The following is a 23,302-nucleotide window of genomic DNA, read 5'->3' as shown; positions in this document are numbered from 1 at the left end:
GCATTTCCTTAATCTGCATCTGCCTCTGGTCACATGCCTTGGGCTTGTTGCTCTCCTCCAAACACTCCCACCCCTTAACAATCAGGTTCTTTCTTCGTGACATGCCTTTTCCTGCACCACTACTCCCTTCCATGCCCACTGAGCTCCTACTTATTTTCAAAACAATCCCAAATGCCACCTCCTCCAGGAAGCCTTCCTAGATCTCTTCAGTTGGAATTCTTTTATTCCTCTTGCTCCTGTCCCCCCACAGAACTTATACAGCAGGTATGACATTCTGCTTGGGTTTGAGTTATATCTCTTACTTCAGTCACTGTATTATGAGCTTGACTAGAGCAGAGATTTTGATCTTACTGGCCTTTGTACCCACATGTATATGGGAGGTCTATGGATTTTGGCTTCAATTTCTAGGTCTTTCTGGGTATGTAAACTTAGACAAGTTATCTAATGTGCCTAAGTCTTAGTATTCCAGTCGCAAATGGGGGTAAAAACAATCTTCCTCATAAACTTATTGTGAGCATTAAATGAAATGCCTTGTATACAGTAATAAGGAAAATTATGTAATAACAATGAGAGCTAATATTGATTAAGTACTTACTTAGGCACTGATCGAAACTCTTTACCACTCATTTAAAACATAGATCTGCAGGGTGCATGGGTGGCTCAGTCGGTTGGGCATCTGCCTTTGGCTCGGGTCATGATCTTGGGGTCCTGGGATGGAGTCCCACATCTGGCTCCCTGCTCTTCGATGAGTCTGTTTCTCCCTCTGCTGCTTCCCCCCACCCCCGCTCGTGCTCTCCTTCTCTCTCTCTCTCTCTCAATAAATAAATAAAAGCTTTAAAAAAAACATAGAGGCATCCCTCATACCCTTCACCCAGTTTTCTCCTTGCATCTTATAATTGTAGCACAGTATCAAAATTAGGAAATTGACGTTGTTATGATGATGTGTTTGTAGGTATGTGTGGTTTCATCACTTGTGTGGATTTGTGTCACCACCACCACAATCAAGATACATATTTATTGGGGCACCTGGGTGGCTCAGTCAGGTTAAGCGTCTGCCTTCGGCTCAGGTCATGACCCCAGGTTCCAGGTATGGAGCCCCGCATCAGGTTTCCTGCTCAGCAGGGAGCCTGCTTCTCCCTCTCCCTCTGTTGCTCCCCCTACTTGTTCTCTCTCTCTCTCTGTAAAATAAATAAAATCTTTTAAAAAAAGATACAGATCTATTCTATCTCAACAAAAACCTCCCTTATGCTCCCCCTTTATAGAAATACCAGCCTCCTTCCTTCTACCATCCTTAACTTCTGGCAACCATTAGTAGATTCTCCATCTGCAGAATTTTCTCATTTCAACGGTGTTATCTGAATAGAATGACACAGTATGTGACTTTGTAAGATTGGATTTTTTTCATTCAGCATAATCTAGCCAAGTTGTTGTGTGTATCAATAGTTCATTCCTTTGTTGTCACTGAGTAATATGCCATGGTATGGATGTACCATAGTTCAACCATTGAAAGACATCTGGGTTGTTTCCCGTTTGGGGCTATTACAAATAAAACTGCTATAAACATTCATGTATAGGTGTTATTTGAACATAAGTCTTCATTTCTCAGGGATAAATGCTCAGGAGTACAGTTCTTGGGTTTTTTGAGAAAGAGTCAGTGGTTTCCCAGAGCAGCTGTACCATTTTACATTTCCGCCAGCAATGTGTGAGTGATTCAGTTTCTTCACATCTTCACCAGCATTTGTTGTTACCACTATTTTTTTTATTTTAGCTCTTCTAATAGGTGTATGGTGGCATCTCATCATGGTCTTATTTTGCATTTCCCTAATAGCTAGTGATGTTGCCTACCTTTTCACGTGCTTATTTTCCATCTATATATCCTCTTTGGTAAAATGGCTTTTCATGTCATTTGCTCACTTTCTAATTGAATTGTTTGGTTTTTTAATGCGGAGTATTGGGAGTCCTTAAATACACTAGATATGGGTCCTTTGTTAGATATGTGGTTTGCACAATTGGCTCATGTAATCCTCATAACATTCCCATGAAGAAGATACTAAGATTATTTCACTTTATTAGAAGAGGCGGTTGAAGAACCAAGAGGTTAGCACGATGCCCAGCACATAGCAGATGTTTAGTGAATAATCACAGGGAGCTGTATGCAGATGGAGCTCAGACTGAAGGCACATACAACTCCCGGTACTTTGGTGGAAGTGGTGGAGCTGCTGGAGGTAAGGATGAGAAGATGCAAGTTGAAGCCAGCAGTGAGTTGGGCACTTCATACCTGACCATCAGCCCCATTTAACAAAAGGCTGAAAAGTTGAGGTACAAGCACGAGAACAGACTTCTCTCTGTCTGGAAGTCCCAGTAAACCTGCTAAGACTGTTCCTTCTTTTCGTGTGCATCCTACCTCTCTCCTGTACTGCAAGTTTAATGGACAGCTGGCCAGTTTCCACCTCGGGGTCTTGTTTACAAGGAAGGGGACTTCTCCCATGCCTGCCCTTCCCAGGGCGCTGGGAAGCATAGGCCAGGAGACAGAATGCCCGGTGCTGGTCCCAGCCTGGCAGTGCTAGTGTGGGAAACGGGTGCTTAACTTCCCTGAACTTTCCATCTGCACATCTGTCAGATGGGGGAAGCAATAGGCATTAACGGGCAGCCTGGTTGTGCGGATTAAGTGGAGTGCAGAGGTCGAGAACAAGGGCTTTGGTAACACACATGGGTCCAGAATGGAGCTCTCCCCTTTCTGTAGGTTTCTGTGTAAGGTTTCTCTGTAACCTTGATCAAGGAGCTGAAGTTTTCTAAGCCTTGGTTTCCTTATCTGGACAATGGGGACAATCACAGTTCCTACCTTAGAGGGTTCGGGGGAAGATTAAATGAGATGATGCATATCAAGTATTTACACAGATCCTATCTCAAGATGAACATGATTCCTACAAACTAACATTTATTGAGCATGTACTTTGTGCCAGATCTGCTAGTCTTAAGTTGGGTTCATCCAAAATAAGATTAGACACCAGACAAGGATATAGATGTAAGAAGTTGATTTGGGAGGGGGCCCCAGGAAGCAGAGGGAGAGAGGGGCAGGGAGACGAGGAAGGGAGTGCTTCTGTGGGCCACTGAGGCTCAGCCCCACTGGGCACCCTCTGAGAGACTGGGAGGGAGATTCTCAGAATCATTGCATGGAAGAAGTGTTAATCCACCAGCTCCCCAGTCCTCAGAGGCTGAGAGTTGCTCCTGGGGTATTCACTTGGCCACGGTTTACCTGCCCTGTGCTTGGGCTAAGTGTATTCCCGCAGCCAGAGAACACCCTCAGGAGAGAGACTCGGGATGTCGTTGGGGCGTGCGGGGAAACTGGACTGTCTCCAAGGGGACATGGGTGGTGCTGGCAAACCGGGCTCCACTGCCTTAACCACTTACAGGACTGAACTCACTCCATCCCTACAATAGTTCTGTGAAATGGGCATGATTTCTATCCCCTGGACAACACAGTTCCCAAACACACTCCCACTAAAGAAATGCAGCTTCCACAACTCCCACAAGACAATACTAATCCGTACTCTGTGCAGTGCACTCTGAAGTTTTCTGGTTTTGTTTTTTTTTTTTTTCAGTTTTTTTTTTATCATGTTATTTTTAAAGTGCTATTTGTCACCCACTAAACTGTTTCTGTAACCCAGTAATAGGCTGCAATCCACAGTTTTGGAAACAACGGTGCCCAAATGTTCTTTTTCATAGGACGGTGTGGATGGCAGTGATGATGTCATAAGGCTGGCATCGGGCCTGGTGCCCAGAAGGTGCCCAGAGAATGTTGGTTTCCTCGCTTGCCTTCCTGGCAAACCAGAGCCTGCGAGCAGCTGCCTCCCCAGCTTGCAGACCGAGGCTTGGGCTGGCCCTGGCGTGTCTCATACTCTGACCCAGACTTGCCCCGGTGGGGTCTGCACAGCCTCCTCCCTGGAGATGGGCACCCTCTTGGGCTGTGACCTTCCAGTCACCAGCTCCCCAGAAGCCAGCCCCTCCTTGGGAGGCGAGGTTATGCCCTGTCCCCACGACGCTGTCACTTCCTTCCCCTGAATCTTTCTGAGTGAAGACTGTTCCCCTAATCAGGATGGAGACGCAGCTCATTACAAGCTGGTGAGGCAACGGCTCTGTGCTCCCAGCCCGAGACAGGCTGTCTGGGAGCTTGGCCAGCTTCCCGCTGCCCCGAACGCCAGGGCAGTGGCCTCAGCAGAGCCAGCCCTCTGGGTTTGTTTGCCCCCTTCCCAAGAGACAGAGGCAGACAGACACTCTGCGAAGACCTCCACGGCTTCCACTATCGCAAAAGCCCTGCTCTGCTCATATGACGAGTTTCATCCAACACTCAGCGCTGCTCCCGAGAGCACTGGAACAGCACCTATAATAACAGCCGGCATTTACTGAACATCCGTCACGCACTGACACTGTGCTGAGTGCCTTCTATGCAGTTTGTTGTGTAAGTCTGTACTGCAAACCCGCTAGACAGGCATGATTACCCCCAGTTCCCAGACGAAGAAACTAAGGCATGGAATGTTTGGGTAAGTTGACAAGCTCACCAGGCAGCTAGAAGATGGTCACACCCAGCTGTCCCCGCTGACTCTACACCCGCTCACATCACCATGTTGCTTGCAAGAATGTTCCCCTTTCTTCTGGGTTCCGACCTTGGCTTCCCTCTGTGTGGTGGCCAGGTGAGTTCCCACGGGTGACATCACCTCTCTGAGCCAAGAGCGCTCCTCTGTAACGCAGTTCCTGATGGCACCTCCTTCCTAAGGCAGTTAGGAGGAGTAAATGAATTGATGTGTATAAATGCATCTCTTGGAGCTCCTGGTAGGTTAGAGGGGCTCACGACATCTATTTATAAAGGAGCCAATTCAGCTCTTTTCCCACTGACTCGACAGTACCCTGCAGCCATTTCCCAAAGGCATGATGTCATCATCCTGAGAGGGATGGCAGCCCATCCAGAAAGCTCCATGTGCTCCTAGGCTTCTGACACTTGTGCCTTGTCTCGCCCCGCTGCCCGGCCATACCGTCTTCCCCGGCAGAAACCTCTGAAATGACTAAGATCTCTTGGAGGACTATGAAGAGGCCATTCATTTCCTCTAACAACAGACCCCTCCGCCCGGAAACAGGGGAATGGAGTGGTGGCCGCAGAGCCTGGTGCCGAAATCCTCGTTAGCCACAGTTCAATTACTGCCTGCACTATAGGTTTTAATAACAGTAAGTCCCAATTAGTTGCTTGTTACTTCAGAAATAATGACTGATAGTGACCCTTTGTCTTTGTCTTAATTCTAGCTTCATTCTCAAGCTGCAGCAGTCTAACTGAAAAAAATTGAGGTTCCGGGGGCGCGTGAGGAATGTTTGCACACAACTGTGGGTTTAGCTGGGGTGCATGGGTCTGCCTGAAATGGCCATTCATCGCCCCTGAAGATACCTCTGCATGGAAAAATCTGGGGCCTTTATCTTGAGCGAAGGATGTGAGATGGGGTTCTGCTATGAAGGGCAAGCGGGTCCGAGACATGTCACTGCCGCACAGAGGGACCACAGTGCTGCTGGCCTCCAGTTGTGGACGGTGCCTGCGTTCTGGCCCTCCGCTGCCCCGGGGGGCCGGGCCCCAGTCACCAACCACAGCAGCGGCAGGCACAGCCAGAGGGCAGAGCTGCTTTTCAGTGCGAGGAAGGGCTGTGCCATTTCCTCTGCGGGGACAGAGCCCCAGTCTCAGCCACACTTCCGATCTGCAGTCTAACTGGGCCGTCCTGCCACCGCGAGAACTTGGAAATGCCAGGGGGACCTCAGAGCTCTCATTGCACCTGTGGCTGGCACAGTGATCAGCCGTCTGTGCTCCTTGGGAGTTGCGCGCAGGTAAGGCTATCCGCAGCTTTGTTCCGGGCAGGACGGTCTCCTAGCTTCTGGAATCCTTCTTTGGTCTGACCTGCTTTGCCTTTTTAACTTTTATCCTGTTGCACCTGTGAGAATATTGTAGCGCCAAGGAGCTATTGTCTATTGAAACTGTGTGGTCATTACAGCTAACACGTGTTGGTTACTTATTATATGCCAGATCCTTCTCGAGGTGCTTTAGACATATTTACTCATTGAATCCTCACAGACAACTCTCTGAAGTAAGTACATTTATTAGCATCAGCCCCGATTTGCAGATCAGGAAACCGAAGGACACAGAAAGGTCAAGCATTTGCCCAAAGTTACCTAGCACGTCGGTGGCATAGCTGGGGGATTCCTTCCCAGGCGGTTTGGCTCCTCGGCCAAGCTCTTGCCCCCTAGGTAATCCTGCCTCTTATTAGAGGAACCTGAACCACTGGGGAACAGGGTGCATCTCAGTGCAAATATCCCCCCTGAATTTTCTTGGGTCAGTTCTGAATAATATATTCTTTAATGGCCAGGGTTTTTTTTGTTTTTTTGGTTTTTTTTAATTCTTGTGCTGATTTTTCCCTCCACCCGTGTTCTCTGAAAGCTTCTCCCCATGTGGACCTGGCCGGGCAGTTCCAGCCAGACACCCTCTGTTCCCAGTGTTTCTGTGGCTTCAGTGATGAATAAAATGGGCAGGGAACCTTTTGGACCCAGCCCAGGGGCTGTGACTCAAGCCGCCCTCGCTGGGAGGTGACTGAGTCCCCTTCCCCATTGTGCTGGCCTGGTCTCAGCCCTTTTCAATGTGTCCTGTCCCTGTTCCCTCGTGCCCATCTTGTCAAGGGAAGAAGTCACACAGCTGAGCCAGGAATTTGCTTTTTTCCCACCATGTTCTTTGGTGTCTTTCCTCCTGAGCATCCTTTCCAATGAAATTGCAAACTGTTCGTCTGGAGGAACCTGCTGAAAATGCATCCTGTCTCTTGTTTTTCTTCTTGCCTCCTGTTCACTTAATCCGCCAGCCCAAATCCCAGTGCTATCTTACTGTCAGTAATCGGGGCTCTTCTGTGTTTGGAAGCTCGTTTGGAAAACCGTGTCCACAAGGCAGAAATGCTCCACTTCATCCTGGACACAAAGGGGCCCTTTGAAGGTGCAGAGGGTTTGGGATTAAATAAGTAAGCAAACAAGCATGGTCTTTGAGCGGAGGCATGTGGGCAGTGGGGAGAAAAGAAAACAGCCTCATGAAACCTGGCCTCAGTTTACTTCAACAGTGGGAGCTTATTTGTGCGCATTCTATTCCATTCTATGCTCATGTCCCAGAGTTACAAGGAATGCCCCTGCAGTCTCCTCCAGAGGCAAGGGGGCTCTTGCCAGAATCCCCTGATGGCCAGTCTTTCTGGAGGGTCAAGTGAAATGTGGGCTGAGGGGCTGATCTGCTTGAGGAACCACATGGGGGGGTGCCCGTCCCTCTGTCCCGTTCCTGGGAGTGTCCCCTTCTGTCTGAGGGCTCCTCTGTGCCTCTCTTCTCTCTAGCTCTTCTCCTGACAGCATCCAGAAAAATCTGAAGCCTCAACAGGTAATATCTCGTCTTTTCCTCTCTCTCCAAACTGATCCACTTCTTAGCTTCCAAACAGACCCCGAGGGAGGGACCGCCATGCCAGTCGTTGACTTGGGAAGTGACACCACGGGGTGCTTATCCACCAGTTCACATGTCTGTCGCCGGAGGGGTGCTCCTGGCGTGTGAGCAGGCCAGAAGTGCTGGCCTCTCCCCGCAGAGGGGCACTGTCCCTGCTGTGAGTGACCGCTGGCCTGGGCCATCAGTGGTGCCAGGATTCTGCAGTATCTGCTAAAGCACCCAAAGCATCTGACGCCACCACAAGCACGGGATGAAAGAATAGCCATGGCCAGGATTTACCTCTAACCTCTAACCACTTGTGTGTTTATTAATCTGATTCCCCCAAAGCCTTGGAGGTAGGGCTGTGGTCTTTACAGTGAGCTGAGAACATGGATTCTGGGAGCAGAATACAGGGGTTCAAATCTCCTCTTTTCAGCTGAGCAGTTGTGTGACTCAAGCAAGCTACTTAGCCTCTTAGAGCCTCGGTGTCCACACCTGCAAAAGGGGGTGAGGATAGTACCTATTTTATCGGGTCATTTTGATGGTCCAGATAGCGGCTACATATAAAAGCACTTACAACAGGTGTTCAACACATTAGGTGTTCAATAAACACTAGCCATTGGTACCATTCTACAGATGAGGAAATTGAAGCTCAAGTTGGTCATCATGAGCTCAAGGTTGTACAGCCACCAAATGGTGGACGCAAGACCTGAACTCGGGCTCCCACAGCAACAGTCACCACTTTTCCGCTCTGCCACGTGACTTGGTAATCATGCATATGGAGAAAGCACTTTAGAAACTATAAAGTGCTCCACACATGCTTTGGGTATGTGCTGATTATGTCTTGGTCCTTGTAACAGCAGATACAGTCTTGTTCTCTTAAGCGCTCCAGTCTGGTGTTTGAATTCTGCTATCTGTCATCGCTGTGGAGCGGGCACTGGGCACAGAGCCTGGCTGGCTGTCAGCTAAGTGGATGAGTTGCCGGAGGCCCCAGGACAGGCCCCACTGATGCCCCCCATCAGAGCTCCCATCTTGGAACTTCTGTTCAAGTCAGGCCCTCTCTGCCCTGCTCCAGGGGCAGGTGTTTCCTCTCCCTCCTCCCAAATCCCTGCACCCCCCCAGTCGGAAGTCCTCCCTGCTCCGCACTGCCTTCTGCCTGTTCCAGCAGTCATCATCACCCATGCCACTGCTTCCACACTTTCTCTGTCCCCTTGCATCCCCCAGCACTGACCTCCCCCCTCCCTGACCATCGCTCTTCTTGCTCCCACTCCCACTCCCATGCATGCCCCATCACATGCCCCCAATGAGTGACTCACTCCCCACCTGACTCCAAGTTCAAGGGCAGAGCTGAGTAGCATTCATTCCTTTGTTCATCTATTTATCCGTTGTGGTACCAGCCACTGTGCCCCATTGGGTAATTGGGAAATTGGGACGCATGCAATAAGATCATTCCATGGCTAGAGGAGCCCAGTCTCCAGGGAGGATGGCATGCAAGCATCACGAATGATGACAATGAATCTTGACGGGGACACAGAGCTGAAGGAGCCATGAGTCTAGGCCTCTTTCTCCACATGGTGGAGTCAGGGAAGACTTCACAGAGGTGACACTGGAGCTCAACTGTTAGATCAGGGTTGATTTGGCTGCAAGGAAAAGCAGCCTTCTCAAGGAAAAGCCAGGTCGAAGAAAAGTAGGGCAGAGAGAGGATGGATATGGGAGAAATACTAGGGAACCTTTGGAAGCAAAGAGCAGGACTTTCTCTGTGGGAGCCAGAGAGTCGTCAGGACCTCTGGTCTCCTCTGTGGTCAGTGTCCGTCCTGCTCCTCTCTCTCAGCTTCCTTCTCCCGCACAACCCCATGCAGCCCAGCTCTGAGCTTGTACGACTTTTCCCCGCTAGTGCCCTGTGGCCTCACCGACACTTCCCAATGCTTGTGACACTGACCAGCCCAGCCTGGGCCACCTGTCCATCCTTGGTCCAGTGAGCTCTGGCCGGGGAAGCAGGGGCATCTAAGTATAGAAGGGTCACCTCAGACCCAGCAGGACTGGGAGGCAAGGCCTGCATCTCTACAGTAGTTTTGAAAGGGAGTGTATTAATTTCCTGGGGCTGTCATAACAGATGACCACAAACTTGGTGCCTTAAACAACAGAAATTCATTCTCTCACAGGGGTGGAGGCCAGAAGTCCAAAGTCAAGGTGTTGGCAGAGTCCTGCCCCTCCGAAGGTTCTGGGGAGATGTTGGTCTCATGCCTCTTCCAGGTCTTGGTGGCTCCCATGTTTCCTGGCCTGGGGTCACATCACTTCAATCTCTGCCTGTCTTCACGTAGTCTTGTCCTCTGTGCCTTCTCTCTATATTTTCCCTCATGAGGACCACTCATGGTTGGACTCAGACCTCACCCTAATCTATGCTGATCTTGGTCTTGAGATCCTTAACTTAATTACATCTGCCAAGACCTTTTTACCAAACAAAGGTCCCCATCACAGGTTCTGGATGGGCATATCATTTCGGGGGGCCACCATTCAACCCACTCCAGTGATAGTCTGACACATGGATCAAGCTGAAGGAACAGCATGAGTGAAGGATCACCACCCAGGGGACAACGGTACTCTGCTGCTCCAGGAGCTGGGGGCTTGCTGATGGCAACAGTGGGACCTGAGGCCGGGTGGACTGGACCACGAGAGGCCTTCTATATGTTAGTAGCTTTGCCCTGTGGACAGCAAGGGCTCACTGGTAGTTCCTAAGCAGCGAAGGAGCATCATATGATCTGTGTTGTAGGCAGGTCATCCTGGGCACAGCATGGGACTGTCTTAGAGGGGGACAGGAATGAGGGAGATAGTTATTCAAGAAATAGTTGCAAACCACTTACTATGTGCCACACATGTTTCTGGAGACTTAGAATAAAGCAATGGAGAACAGGAATTAAGCTGCTGCTATATAAGGGCTTAAAATAGAGGAAGGAGAAGGGGAAAAAGGAACCTATCCCCCAGATTTATAATATTAACCCACAATAAGAGCTAAAAAAGAAAATGAAGCAGAGAAATGGTTATAGTGCTTAATGAAAGGTTTTTATACAGGAGGTTCAAGGAAGACCTCTCTGATGAGGTGACATGTGAGCAGAGCCTGAAAGAAGGGAAGGAGGGAGCCATAAGGTTTCTCAGGGAACAATGTTCTAGGCAAAGGGAACAGAAAGTGCAAATGCCCTGAGGCAGGAGTATTCTTGGCAGGTTCAAGGAATAGCAAGGAAGAGAGTGTGGCTGGGAGCAGTGAGCAAGGGGAATAGAGGGAGGTGATAGCTTCAGAGAGGAGGTAGGGCCAGGTCCCATAGGACCTCCTGGGCCCTAGTGAAAACTTGGCTTTTATTCTGAGTAAAAGGGTTTTAAGCAGAGAAACATAATCTGACTTAAATGTTTTAAAAAGACTACTCTGGAGGCTGTGTGGAGGAGAGATAGGGGGTCAGGCGGGGAGAGTCGTGTAGGTTACTGGAATTGTGGGGAGGAAAGATGACTCTAGCTTGGAGCAGGGTGTTGGTGGTGGGCCGAACCAGCCAGATTCTGAATGTACATTAAACGTGGAATTGTAAAATTTGCAGATGCATTGCTGGTAGAGTATGAGAGAAAAAGGGGAGTAAAAACATGACTCCAAGGCTTGGGGCCTTGAGCAACTGGAAGGATGGAGTTGTTGTTTACCGAGATGGGGAGCCAAGGAAGGACTGGGGTGTGCCGGGTGGGATCAAGAGGTTGGGGGCATGCTAGTTACTGGTGGTTTGGGACATACTAAGTTATTGAACTTTGCTTTGTGCCCAGCAATGTTCCAAATACCTCACAGGTATTAACTCCTTTGAAACTCACAGCAGCCGCATGAGGTTCATATGGTAATATTAGCCCCACTTACTGGTGACCACACTAAGGCTCAGAGAAGTTAATTACCTTCCCCCAGGGTGTCCCAGTGAGTGAGCCCAGATAGGTTCCTGACCACTACACAGGACTTCCACTGCCTTCTTGAGAGGTCAAGGGGAGGAGGCAGGGCAAGGGATATTTGGGAGAAACACACCCAGAGGAGATGCTGATAGGCCTCCACCCAGGCTCCCCGCGGCTCCCCCATTCTCATCTAGATCTTTGGGCCTGCAGGAGAAACTCCTGGCCCTCCAGCGCAGCCCCATCTAAGATTCTCTCACAAGGAGGGTAAAGGAACACGCCTCCATTGCTGATTTTAAGTGTATTTACCATCATTCCCTCTTGTTTTGTTTGTGAAATGCCGGCTTTGTTTCTCTCTACTTAAAAAAATACACCGCAGGGGGAACAAAATGGCTTGGTGGAAATGTTTAAGTTTCCGGGTCCAAAGTCATTTCTAAATATTATTTTTAAAAAAGAAAAGAATAATGAAAAGTGGCTGAGGCTCTGCCTAGCCCAGAAGGCCCGAGCAACCGAGAGAGCGGGTGAGGCTGAGAGAGTGGAGGGGCGGGGTGGGGGGGGCGGGTTGGGCGCAGGGCCCAGCCTCGCAGACAGAACCTTCCTGGCAATGCTACCTCCTTTGCTGTTTTGTTTGACTGGAAAGGGTTCATTCTGGAGGCCGCCTTTTTCTGAGGGCTCCTACTGAGGACCCTGCAAAATGGGTCATTTCTCTCGTTAGCTTCACTAGAGTTTGATTCACGGCCCCGGGCCCAGGTGGTGCTGTGTCCCCGGGATGCCCTGTTCATGTGCCGTCCCCAGCAACCTGCTGCTCATCTTGGAATCTGTCAGGGGGGAGAGCCAGCCGATTATTCCAGGAAATCGGGGTCTGTGTAATCACAGCAATTGAGACCAAAGCAAAAGATTAATGAGAATTAGCGAGAGGTCTGCATTCAGGACTGGTTCAGAATTCTATAATTTTATCTGTTTGAGTTCCATTTAAGTACTCGTAATTGCTCAGAGGCAGTTCAGCAGAGATGAAGGAGGGGGGCTGGCTAGCTTTATTAAAGAGTTGGGAATAATTTGTGACTGCCTTCTTGGCAGCACAAGCCAGACTCCTTTGTTTGGCTGTCAAGATCCTGCACCGGCTTATTTGCTTTTTCCTTTTTATTTCAAAATGTATTGGATATTGGATACTATCACGGGCCAGGCAATTCGCTGGCTACTTTCTCATTTGTTGCTTTATTTAATCCTCATCCTAATCCTGAAGTCTCAATCTTTAATACTCACTTATAGATGAGGGAACTGAGGCTCAGAGAGTCAGCCTGCCCCGGGGGTCACAGCTGCTGAGGTCAGGGTGCCAGGTTCTGTGTCCAGTGCTCCTCTGTGAGTCCCCCCACTGCCGTAGCATCTCTGTCCTTTCCACCTTTCTCTCTCTTATCTGCCCTCCCACCACCACCTGAGGTCTTGCTAGAAGTGCAGAGCCTCAGGCCCCACTCCAGATCCACTAAAAAGAATCTGCATCTTAGCAAGACCCCACGTGATTCAGAGCATACACCCTGCAGCTGGAGGGGCGCTGCTCTAGCCGGTGTACTCCCTTCATCCCCACGGCCCAGGTCCCACGTCCCAGACCAGGGAAGGGAGCAGAAGTCTGCCCACAGCTGGGCTCTATTCCCCTCCTCGCTGGTGAGAGGCCCCCTCTTGTTTTGTGTCCTTTGGGGCCTGCTGAGGGCACAGCAGGGAAGTGACCCCAGCTTCACAGCCCTTCAGCTTTTGCTCGGATGGGCCCCTGGGCGGTGAGTGTGACGCCCAATCCCGACTTCTTTCCCACATCGCCCCCTTGTCTGCCCCTGGAACTGGGCGCCCTCCTGGCCCAGAGCAGAAACAGGATGACTCCTTCTTAGCTTTCCTGCTGCCTCTGCAAGGCCCGGGGACCAGTTCTGCATGGCAGCTGCACCTGGTGAGCAGAGAAGCATTGCCTTTTTAGGCAGAGCTGGGCCAACTGTCGTTTGAGGTTGCAGCCCAAGGATGATAGGTTCTACATTTAAGTGTATCTGCTGCTACTTGACCCCATCCTGAAGGCTTCCTGCCCCATCAGCGGATTGTACTTCTTGCTCCAAAGGCAAGAGTAAGTGGCTACTTGGCCTCAAAGGCTGACTTCTCCACTCACGGCTTCAGCTGTTTCCCTTACAAGCTTCGGAGCCTCTGGTGAATGGGTAGGCCGGCCTGAGAACCCTGGTGGGGGATGAGAACGTAAACAGGTCCATTGAGCAGGATGCAAGATGGGAAGCTCAGATTACAGACTTCTCATCACAGCATGGAAGAGAGGCTTCACGCCTAGAGGGAACCAAAGAAAAAAAATATTTCATGCCTCTTGGAAGCCTTTCAGCAGAGATTCCTCCACCAAGAGAACTGCCCATAGAACCTTCGTCTTATCTCTTTACCAACCTTCATTTTGACACTAGATCAGGGGCTAAGTGCAAGAGCTACCATGTAGTGAGAGCTGTTTCTCTTGGGGGGCTGTGCTATCCACAGAAATGCAGTATCTCCTGTTCACCCAGAACTACCCTATTGTTGCATTTCACAGATGAGGAAAAGAACAGTAACAAACCCAGGGACCACAGCCAGTAGGAGACAGTATTCAAATCCAGCTTTTGGCACCTTTCCACATCACCGTGTTCTACTATGTTCTACCTCCCAACAGAGCAAATGGGCTCTTTCAGGACTTTTCAGAGCTCCGTTTATCAAATAAAAGATCTGGGGTCCTTCTTGTAGGATGCATGTTTTAACTGTAAAAACGGAGATACGTTTACAAATGGTAAAACGCCCTTGGGCCCACTACCTCTCCCTGGGCCCCCACCCCATGCCTCCTCATGCCCTGTCCCTCACAGTACCCGGATGCCAGCTGAAGACCCACAGATGTCACTGCGGAAAGAAAGGACAAGCAGAGCAAAGCCAACCGCCTGGCGGTGCTTATTAGTGCGTGAACACAATGATGCCCTTGATGTTTTTCAGAGGAAGGGGTGTGCAGGCCAAATCCACTTCGGCATGTGAGCCCCTCTCCACACAAAAGTTCGATAGAGAGGAGGAGAGCGTCCATTTATTTTGAGGAAACCTGTCCTGTGTCAGCCATGATCTGGGGACGAAAAGATGTCCATATGCCATATGGGCAAGTCCCATCACACACACACGCACATGCACACACACACACAGAGTCTGGTTGTACTGACACTAGGAAATAAAAACTCCGTGAGAAACAGTTTCATCTCTCTTCTGAAGCCAGCTGTGTTGGTTTCCTACTACTACTGTAACAAATTACCACTAACTTTGTGGCTTCAAGCAACACAAATATATTATCTTCTGGATGTCAGAATCTAAAATCAAGATGTCAACAGGGCTTTTGGAGGTGGTAGGGGAGACTCTTTCTTTGCCTTTTCCAGTGTCCTGAGGCTTCCCACATCCTTTCTGGGGGACCGGGGAGGGGGCTGGCCCGCAATCCATCCCATCATGGGGACCTGTGTTTTCAGGGCTCCTTCCCCTCTCTAGCTCTCCCACCTCTCTCTTCCATCTTTAAGGGCCCTTGTGATTACATTGGGTCCACCTGGATAATCCAGGGTTATCTCCCTATTTTAAGATCCTTAACTTAATCACACCTGCAAAATTTCTTTTGTCATGCAGAGTAACATCTTCCCGGGTTCAGGGAAGTAGGTCATGGAGATTTCTAGAGGGCCATTATTCTGCCTCACACACCAGCATAGGCCTTTGTAAAAGTAGATACCACATGAAACTGATTAATGAATTAATAAAATTCAGGCATATTTTAGTCATTTGCGTTACTACGAAAAGGACAGTAACCAATTCTGAATATAAAATTGGGACAAAGATTGAAGTTGACAAAAGGGAAAGGAGAGGAGGGAGAAAAGGGCATTGCAAAATACATTAAGAACAAGTGTGTAGAGGGGCGCCTGGGTGGCTCAGTCGTTAAGCGTCTGCCTTCAGCTCAGGTCATGATCCCGGGGTCCTGGGGTCGAGCCCCGCATCGGGCTCCCTGCTCAGCGGGAAGCCTGCTTCTCCCTCTCCCACTCCCCCTGCTTGTGTTCCCTCTCTCGCTGTGTCTCTCTCTGTCAAATAAATAAAATCTTTAAAAAAAAAAAAAAGAACAAGTGTGTAGAAACACAAGTTAAGAGACTTGTGGAGGGGAGAGAGAGAGATTTGAAGAGAGGGCGGAGGGACGGAATGGTGTTCCAAGTGGAGGGGACAGCATGGGCAAAGGCCTAAAGGCAAGATGGAGCCCCGAACAGCTCGATCCTCCTGGTGTTGGCGCTGGTGGTTTGCAGGTTGGTCTCCCTTGGTAGATACTGAGCTCTTTGAGGGCAGGGACCGTGTCTTCACTTCTGCACACCCCTGAGAACTTAGCAAACAACCTGACCCCTGCAAGCCTCCTCCAGCCTTAACTAGGGAGGCTGTTACCGTTCAATATCTAGGATTAATTGAACAATTGATTCTTGGCCATGTGAGCCTCTGTGCTCTCAAAGATTCTACTCCTGCTCTACTTTCAAAGCCTGAGTGGAAGGGAGAAGGCACTGCTCAGGCTGTCCACATGGGCTCTGGTGCAAAGATTTAAACTTGGCTTCCGTCACGGCCAACTCAAACCCACCAGCAATAACAGCTGGCCCTTAGAGAGCTCTTACCACTCACCTTCCCAGCAGTCCTGCCGGCTGGGAACTAATATAATCCCCATTTCACAATGAGACCACTGAGGCGGGGGCCTCCTCTTCAGATGCCCCAAATCAGGTCTGACAGTTGCTTCTTGATGGGCTGCCGTCTCTTGGCCAGCAAGAGGCAATCCTTCATGTGACAGCAGTGACGTCCTCAGGGACATGGCTGAGGGTAACAGGGAATGTTGAGCTCTCCATGTGGGGCTTTAGCCAGGGAGCTCATCTCAGTTCCTGAAATAAATCCCTTCTTTAGTCCATCTGCATGAGTTTAATTCCATCATTTTTTCCCTTCATGATTCAACTTTTTTCCAAAAGGGATGTGAGGAAGCTTAAAATATATAAGCTAATGCAAGGTAATAACCTATATACAATCAAGAGAGTCAGAGGAAAGGAGGAAAATAAAGAGGGGGGAAATGAAGAAATTGTTTCTGAGGCAATGCGTGCCATAGGCTCAAACATGCTGCCTGGATGTGGGCTGTAATTGTGGCTCTGCGCTTTCTAGAAAATAGACTCTCTTCAAAGTCCCAGGAATCTCTTATTGCTTTATAATATGTACATAACACAGCCTCTCACAGGTAAAATGCCTCGTCGCTTGGAGAGCTTTGTCATAGCTTGCCTACATGCAGTTCTTAAATGGCGGCCTTCAGTCTTAGAGAGGAAGCCTAGCGATCAACCAGCTTAAGAACAGATGTTGGCATTTATTCTTTGTAGTTCCATCAGTTGGGTGGCTGGCTGGATGGAAGAATGGATGGATGCAGTGGTAAGAGCCTGAGTCTCCCTGCCTGTGTGCCTGGACATTAAGTACCACCCCCTCTCCCTCTGGGCTCAGATCCAGCCCCTTCCCAGATTGGAGGGACCTCGCCGGCCAAGTTCCACAAGGGACTGAGGTCCACCCAGTGTCTGAGCTGAGGATGTGAATGGAATGGGAGACTTTAGGAAAAGAGATGTGTTTTTCATTTTTCTTTTTTATTATTGTTCTGAATATGTCTTCCTGTTTCTTTTCCCAGCCTGTTTCTGTATCAGACAGGCCTTGGGTATGGGTGGATCTCCTGGAAAGTGCTGCCCTTGGTCTCCCAGGGTTGGTGTGTCCTATTGTTTACTACGTGGTGGGGAGCTGGCCATCCCATGCCCTGCCCAGGCTGTAGTCACGATGTCATGATGCGGTGGGAGGGCATCTGAACTGTTATTGAGATCCAAGCCTGGGCCCCACCAGCAACCTTCCCTTGGACTTGGGGGCTCGCTACAACTCTCCCAGCCTGGGTTTTGCTGGGTTGAAACAACTTTGTGTGGTAGTTAAGAGCCAAGCTGCCAGCATTGGAATCTCTGCTGTTTACGGGCTGTGTGACCTTTGCAAGTTAGTGAACTTTGCTGTGCCCTTGTTTTATCAATAATTGTATTACTTACCTCAAAGGTGAGGAATGAGGATTAAATGAATTAATTCATGTGGAGCGAATAACGTAGTGCCTGGTCCATTGTAAGCAACTCAATAGATGTGACATAAGGTGAGTAAAAATTGCCCCCAATTGCCTTGCCCACCTCTTAAATTTGCTGTAAAACTCAAATGAGCCATTTATTGATGCAATAAATAATTACCGAGCACTTTCTACCTGCCCCACCTGGCCCTAGGGCCTAAAGGTGAGCTGCCCGCCTTTGGGGCCCTTTTGTAAAAGGGCCTGCAGATGTCAGATTGTACACGTCAGTGGGAGGGCTGTGGTCTCACCCCCATTTGAGCCTCTGAAGCAGAGGTCTTCAAAACATGACCCAGCAACGCAATCCTTCTTCAATTGGAGTTTATGCAGAACCCCAGTTGATAAAACAAACAAAAACGGGGTAGCTCTGGCTGGGAGGAGGGGGGATGGGGGGGTGGAACTGCCCTGCTGCTGGCTCTGTGGCTCTCCGCTCGATCCCCAGGCCTGGTGGCCCAGAAACCCCCTTTGTGACCTAGAACACGGTTGAAACCCTTGGACCTGGAGTGGCTTATGTCTGTCTTTGGGCTCCACACCTCTCTCTCTCTCTCCCCCACCTTAATTAATAAAGCTTATTTTTAGAGCAGTTTTATTTTCATAGCAAAAATGAGAGGAAGTACAGAGAGTCCATATGCCCCCGTATCCCCCCGCATCCCCACATATAGGCAGCCTTCCCTGCTATCAACTTTCTGCACCAGAGTGGTACGTTGTCACCCAAAATGCAGAGTTTCCATTAGGGTTCACTCTCGGTACCCCATTGTCTTTTAAACATACATTCCATTGGCCTGATGGGTATACGTCTGAACCCTGGGGGCCCCAGGCACCCAGCTCCATGGGCCAGGTGGCAGAGCTCATGCTGAGTGGAGGGGCCTGTGGCTTTCCTGTTCTCCTTAGAGCCTCTGTCTGGAATTTCCCTAGGCTCCTTTTATACAATGGATGGCCAAGCCCTCCAGGCCACGGATTATGATCAGAACTTGCCCCAATCCCTATGTGCCCTCTGTTTTTTGGAACTTTTCCTTAAAGACCCCTCAGGCCACCATAAAGTTCTCATTTTTAACATTTTAACACCCAACATGGTCCTCTCCTTCGTGACTTCTGGACTACCTCCTGGACCATCTCTTCATGCTCAAAATAATGTCCAAAAGAGAACCATAATAGAGTCACCAGTTGGCTGCATGCCCCAAGCTGAGGAAGACTCAGAGTTCATTGCCTGAGAGGCTGGGATTGGTAGTACCCACTTGACTGTTCTGGCTGACTTCCTTGACAATAAATATATACTATACCCACACACACAGAGTTTTTCAGCATTTAAATGGATTTACAGTCACATTCAAACTCCACTTGGCAAATTTTCCTCCTGTGTAAAATGGGTATAACATAGTACCTCCTCATACGGTTGTTGTGAAAGTCAAACAAAATAATACATGTAAAGTGTTCAGGACAATGCCTGGCACCGAGTGAATATTCGATAAATATTGGTTGTTGTTTTTGTTCTTATTGCTATTACAAATGCATTTCACACACACACATATATTATATTATATCAAATATTTCTGAGACATACAATGCTATAAGGAATCAGCCCGACGTGTTGTGATGGGCACTGGGTGTTATACCCAGCTAATGAATCGCTGAACACTATATCAAAAACTAATGATGTACTGTATGTTGACTAACTGAACATAATAAAAAAAAGAAAAAGGTATCAGCTCGAAAAGGGACAGCATCAAAGGTGACAATGGAATGCTTCGTGTCATTATTACCTGTGGTGTTGTGAGCTTAATCACACTAACAGTCTTCATGTATTGAGAGCCTATGATGTACTGGGCACGGTGCTTCAAATGTGATTTCAGTGAATCTTCTGGAAGCAACCATTAGGGTAGGCTTGTGGGGTTTTTTATGTTTTTGTTTTTTTCCTTTCAGGAAATTGAAGCCGTAAGCCTATCAGCTGGAGGCTCCAGCTGCCTCTGTATCAGCCACTGGGGGATCCTGCTGTCGATACAGTCCTTGCCCCGACCCTGTCAGCAAAGTGCGGGCCTCCCCCCACCCCACATGTGCTCTGAGCTGTTTGTTTTCATGATCCCCATTTATCTGACAGCCCACACGTAGCTACACAGCTCAGGGGCATCTCTCCTGGCTGCAAAATTTTTATAAGCAGCACACAGTGGAAACATTGGCAGGATCTTTTTCCCTATTTTCCAAAATAGAGCCCTGCACACTGTGGATGTGTCCACATTTAGTCCTATGTGTCCCTGTCGGGGTCCAGAAGCCCAGGGCATGTGGCGTCTGGGTATTTATATGTGTGTGTGTGTGTGTTTAGTGTGGGCCCACCTCTCTTTATCAGTATACAAAGATGACCATTTCTGCCTCTGTGTGTGTGTGTGTGTGTGTGTGTGTGTGTGTTTGGAAGCCTGGGTCCATGCCCACCTCTCTCCCAAGGGTGTCCACAGACACGTGTAAACTATCCCTCTCCTCTGTTGTTGAGACTCTCCTAGGACACTCTGGCCGGTGGAGCAGGGAGAGCTGGGAGAGGGAATGTTTAGTCTGGCAGGCAGGCAGGCCGCTGGAGACTCCCTGTGGAGTACCCAGGCGGGCGAGCCGGGCCCCAGGGCTGCTCCAAGTGCCCCGGATGGTGAGGAAGACAGGGCTCTCTGAGGTACAGGACGCTCCTGCTTGGGCACTGCTGGGCTCACGGCAGCTCCTCCAGCATGAGTACCAAGCCGGCTCTTAGACAACCCCAGTCCCATTGAGACAGGTTCCTTACTTCTCTGATTTTCCTTTTCTTAATTCTTTTCAGTCCTCTTAATTCTTTTCATTGTATTATCTTGTTTGACTTTCACAACAACCGTATGAGGACTGAATAGATTTTTGTGCTGGATTGAAGCTGGGTTAGCATCGGCATGGACAAAGAGCATGAAGTCTGGGGTCTGGCAGAACTAAGACTGAGAACTAAGAACTAAGACAGCGCTGGCTTTGTCATAAACCAATCACATCATATTGAGATGGGGACGGTTACTAAACTTCTGAGCCTCAGTTTCCTTGTCGGTAAAATAGGTGTAAAAACATTACATTGCAGGCTTGTTCAGGAGCGCAAGTGATGAGATCTATGTCAAGCACTTAGTAGGTTCTCTATTACTTCTTGTCCCCCTTTGCTTTGTGGAATTCTCCTGGTAACAGCTTTATGACTGGACCAGTAGGGCAATGCCATGAATTTCTAGTAAAAGAGCTATTTATTTCTGGTGACCTAGTTAAGGGACAGAAAAGAAGGCTCAGCTTGGCCAGTGGCTTCTTTTGACTTGTTGTAACTTGAGTTTAAGCCCTGATATTCAATTTTAGTGGGTGTTAGGGGGCATTTTAGGAGGATGGTGGCAGCTGGAGGAGGGGCAGGATGGAATTTCTGCCGAAGACGCGCACCTGCCTTCCCAACAGGAGCGAGGTTTATGAGCTGGTAACCAGCCCACGGGGGATCAGCGGCTGTTCCTGGGCTGGTGGTTGGGGCGACAGGCTACTTGCTGCATCGTTGTACAGTGCTCTGATGCGGTGAGGCACTGTTCTAGGCAGTGGGCATTCTACATAAACAAGCCCTGCCCTCCAGCCACTTCCACTCTGGTGGACAAAGACACAAAAGAAACCCAGGAACCAAGAAAACCCATATCAGCTAGTTTGCAGAGCAGCAAATGCAATGAAAAAGGTTAAATATGGTAGTTGTGATAAAGAGTTAATGGTGAGATGCGGGGTGCCACTTAGATGAAGTAGTCCTCAGAAAAGTCCTGAGGAGATAGCTTTGGTTCAGACCCGAATGATTAAAGGCAGCAAAACAAAGATCTGGGGTGGAGGTGGGGAGGAGGAGGAGCTTCTAAAGCCCTCCTCTTCTTCAAAGTCCAAGTCCAAGTCCTTGCAGTGTCTGTCAAGTCCCTGCACAGTCTGACTTGCTTCTCTATTCCTCTCCCCCAGGTCATTCCACTCCAGCCATACTGGCACACATCTACCTCAGGGCCTTTATACTTGCTGTCTATTCTACCCAGAGCATATTCTCATGGATAGCCACCTGGCTAATTCACTCCCTCTTTCAAGTCTTGCTTAAAGATCACCTTCTCCATGGGCTCTGGATTCTCCCTTACACTGTGATATTTTTTTCTCTTAGGCATCATCTTCCAACATTTATTTACTTATTTATTGTTCATTGTCTTTCTCTCCCTCCTAGATAATAAGACTCATAAGGGCAGGTATTTTGTTAGGCTTTATTCTTTGATGTAAACAAGTACCTAGAACTGTACCTGGGATATAGTAGTTACTTAATAAGTATTTGTTGGATGGTTGGTTGGATGGATGGATGGATAGATGGATGGGTCCCTGGTGACTCAAGGCTCACCCTTATCATCAGGAGAAGCAGTGAGCATGGTCTGAGTCTCTACCATGGGCCTAGCCCTGTGCTAAACTGTGGCAATGGGGAGCCCCAGATCTGACATGGAGATGGACTGGACAAAGAAAAATCAGCTGAAAAACCTCGAGTCAGGCTGAAGAGAACAGGGCTCTGAGGGGAGTTACATGGTCCGAGGACCATGAGAAATCTGAGAAGGGGAGAGTTAGGGTGGGAGAAGGACAGAAACAAGTAGAGTGAGGAGGAGGATGGCCTCCCTGGGACCCAGAGGAGAGAGATCCATCTTGACTAGAGCTGAGGAGTTGGAATGGCAGGAAGAAGATGGAAAGATCCACCAGCCACACATACGGGCAGACACACACAAACACACACACATGCCTGACCACACATTCTTAAAATGCAGTCTCAGATGTCTGGCTGTAGAAGCACATTGATGTTCCCACAGACCTGAGTTCCTATCCTGTCTCTGCTCCTTACTCAATATGTATCCTTGAGCAAGTTACCTAACAGTTCTGTGCCCTGTTTCTGATCCTGGGCTAAATATTCCCTACTTCATGAGAGTATCGTAAGGCTAAAATGTGATAATCTAATTATAAAAACAGGCTTTGGAGTCAGGCTCAAGTTCAAATTCTGTTTCCAACTTTTACAAGCTGTGTGTCCTTGGGAAAGTGACTTAACCTCTCTGTTTCTCAGGGTTGTTTTTTTTTTTCATTATAAATGGGAATCACATCAACCTTATAATAATAGTTATGGAGATGAGATGAGATAATAAATGGAAAGTGTAATTGCTGTCATTTATGATATGAAAGGGCTCAGCACATAGTAGGGCCTGGCGCATAGTAGGCACTCAGGTGCTAAAAGCATATTTGAAAAAGGCGAGGCTGGCTGAGATGTATAGGATCAGTTGGGGGCCAAGAGACTCACCTGCCTACGGTGCTGGGCTAGGGCTTCGTGGGCCCGGGGGCCACGCTGGCCATGGGAGTGGAAGGCTTTCCGTGGTGCGGTCCCCTGGCCACAAGCCACAGGAGCTGCACTTCCGACCTGGGCAGTCCCAGCAAAGGGGAGCAGTTTGTGCAGAGGTCAGTGTGCCCTGGCCTTTTACATGTGGCCTTTTCCCAAGTGGAGAGGTTGATCACCATTGTCTCTAAGGTCCCTTGCCGCAGTTCCAGCCCACCTATCTCCCGGACTTCCTAGTGGACAGCCCAGCATAGAAGGAAGTCGGGTAAGGAGCAGGTCCCCTCCTGGGCTTCAGTCTCCCTGTCTGTGCCCTGAGGGGCAGGGCTGGATGAGAGATCTTTGTCCTGCCTGCAGGGTCAAGCGCTGGGACTCCAGAGTCGGGGAACCCCAGGTCCAATCCCAGCTCTGCTTGTGCCTTTTTGTA

General features: G+C 49.1%; 1 protein-coding gene across 1 annotated transcript in view; it reads left to right on the top strand.

Moving 5' to 3' along the window:
• The window catches only part of NAV2 (neuron navigator 2), a 708,473-nt gene that overhangs the window by 221,421 nt on the left and 463,750 nt on the right, over positions 1 to 23,302 (top strand). The window lies entirely within an intron of this gene.

This window comes from Leptonychotes weddellii, chromosome 11, assembly GCF_054177405.1.
Source record: "Leptonychotes weddellii isolate Sample4059 chromosome 11, ASM5417740v2, whole genome shotgun sequence".
In the NCBI taxonomy this organism is placed as follows: domain Eukaryota; kingdom Metazoa; phylum Chordata; class Mammalia; order Carnivora; family Phocidae; genus Leptonychotes; species Leptonychotes weddellii.
The sequence above is the reverse complement of the archived record's forward strand: the minus strand, read 5'-3'. Positions and strand labels throughout refer to the sequence as shown.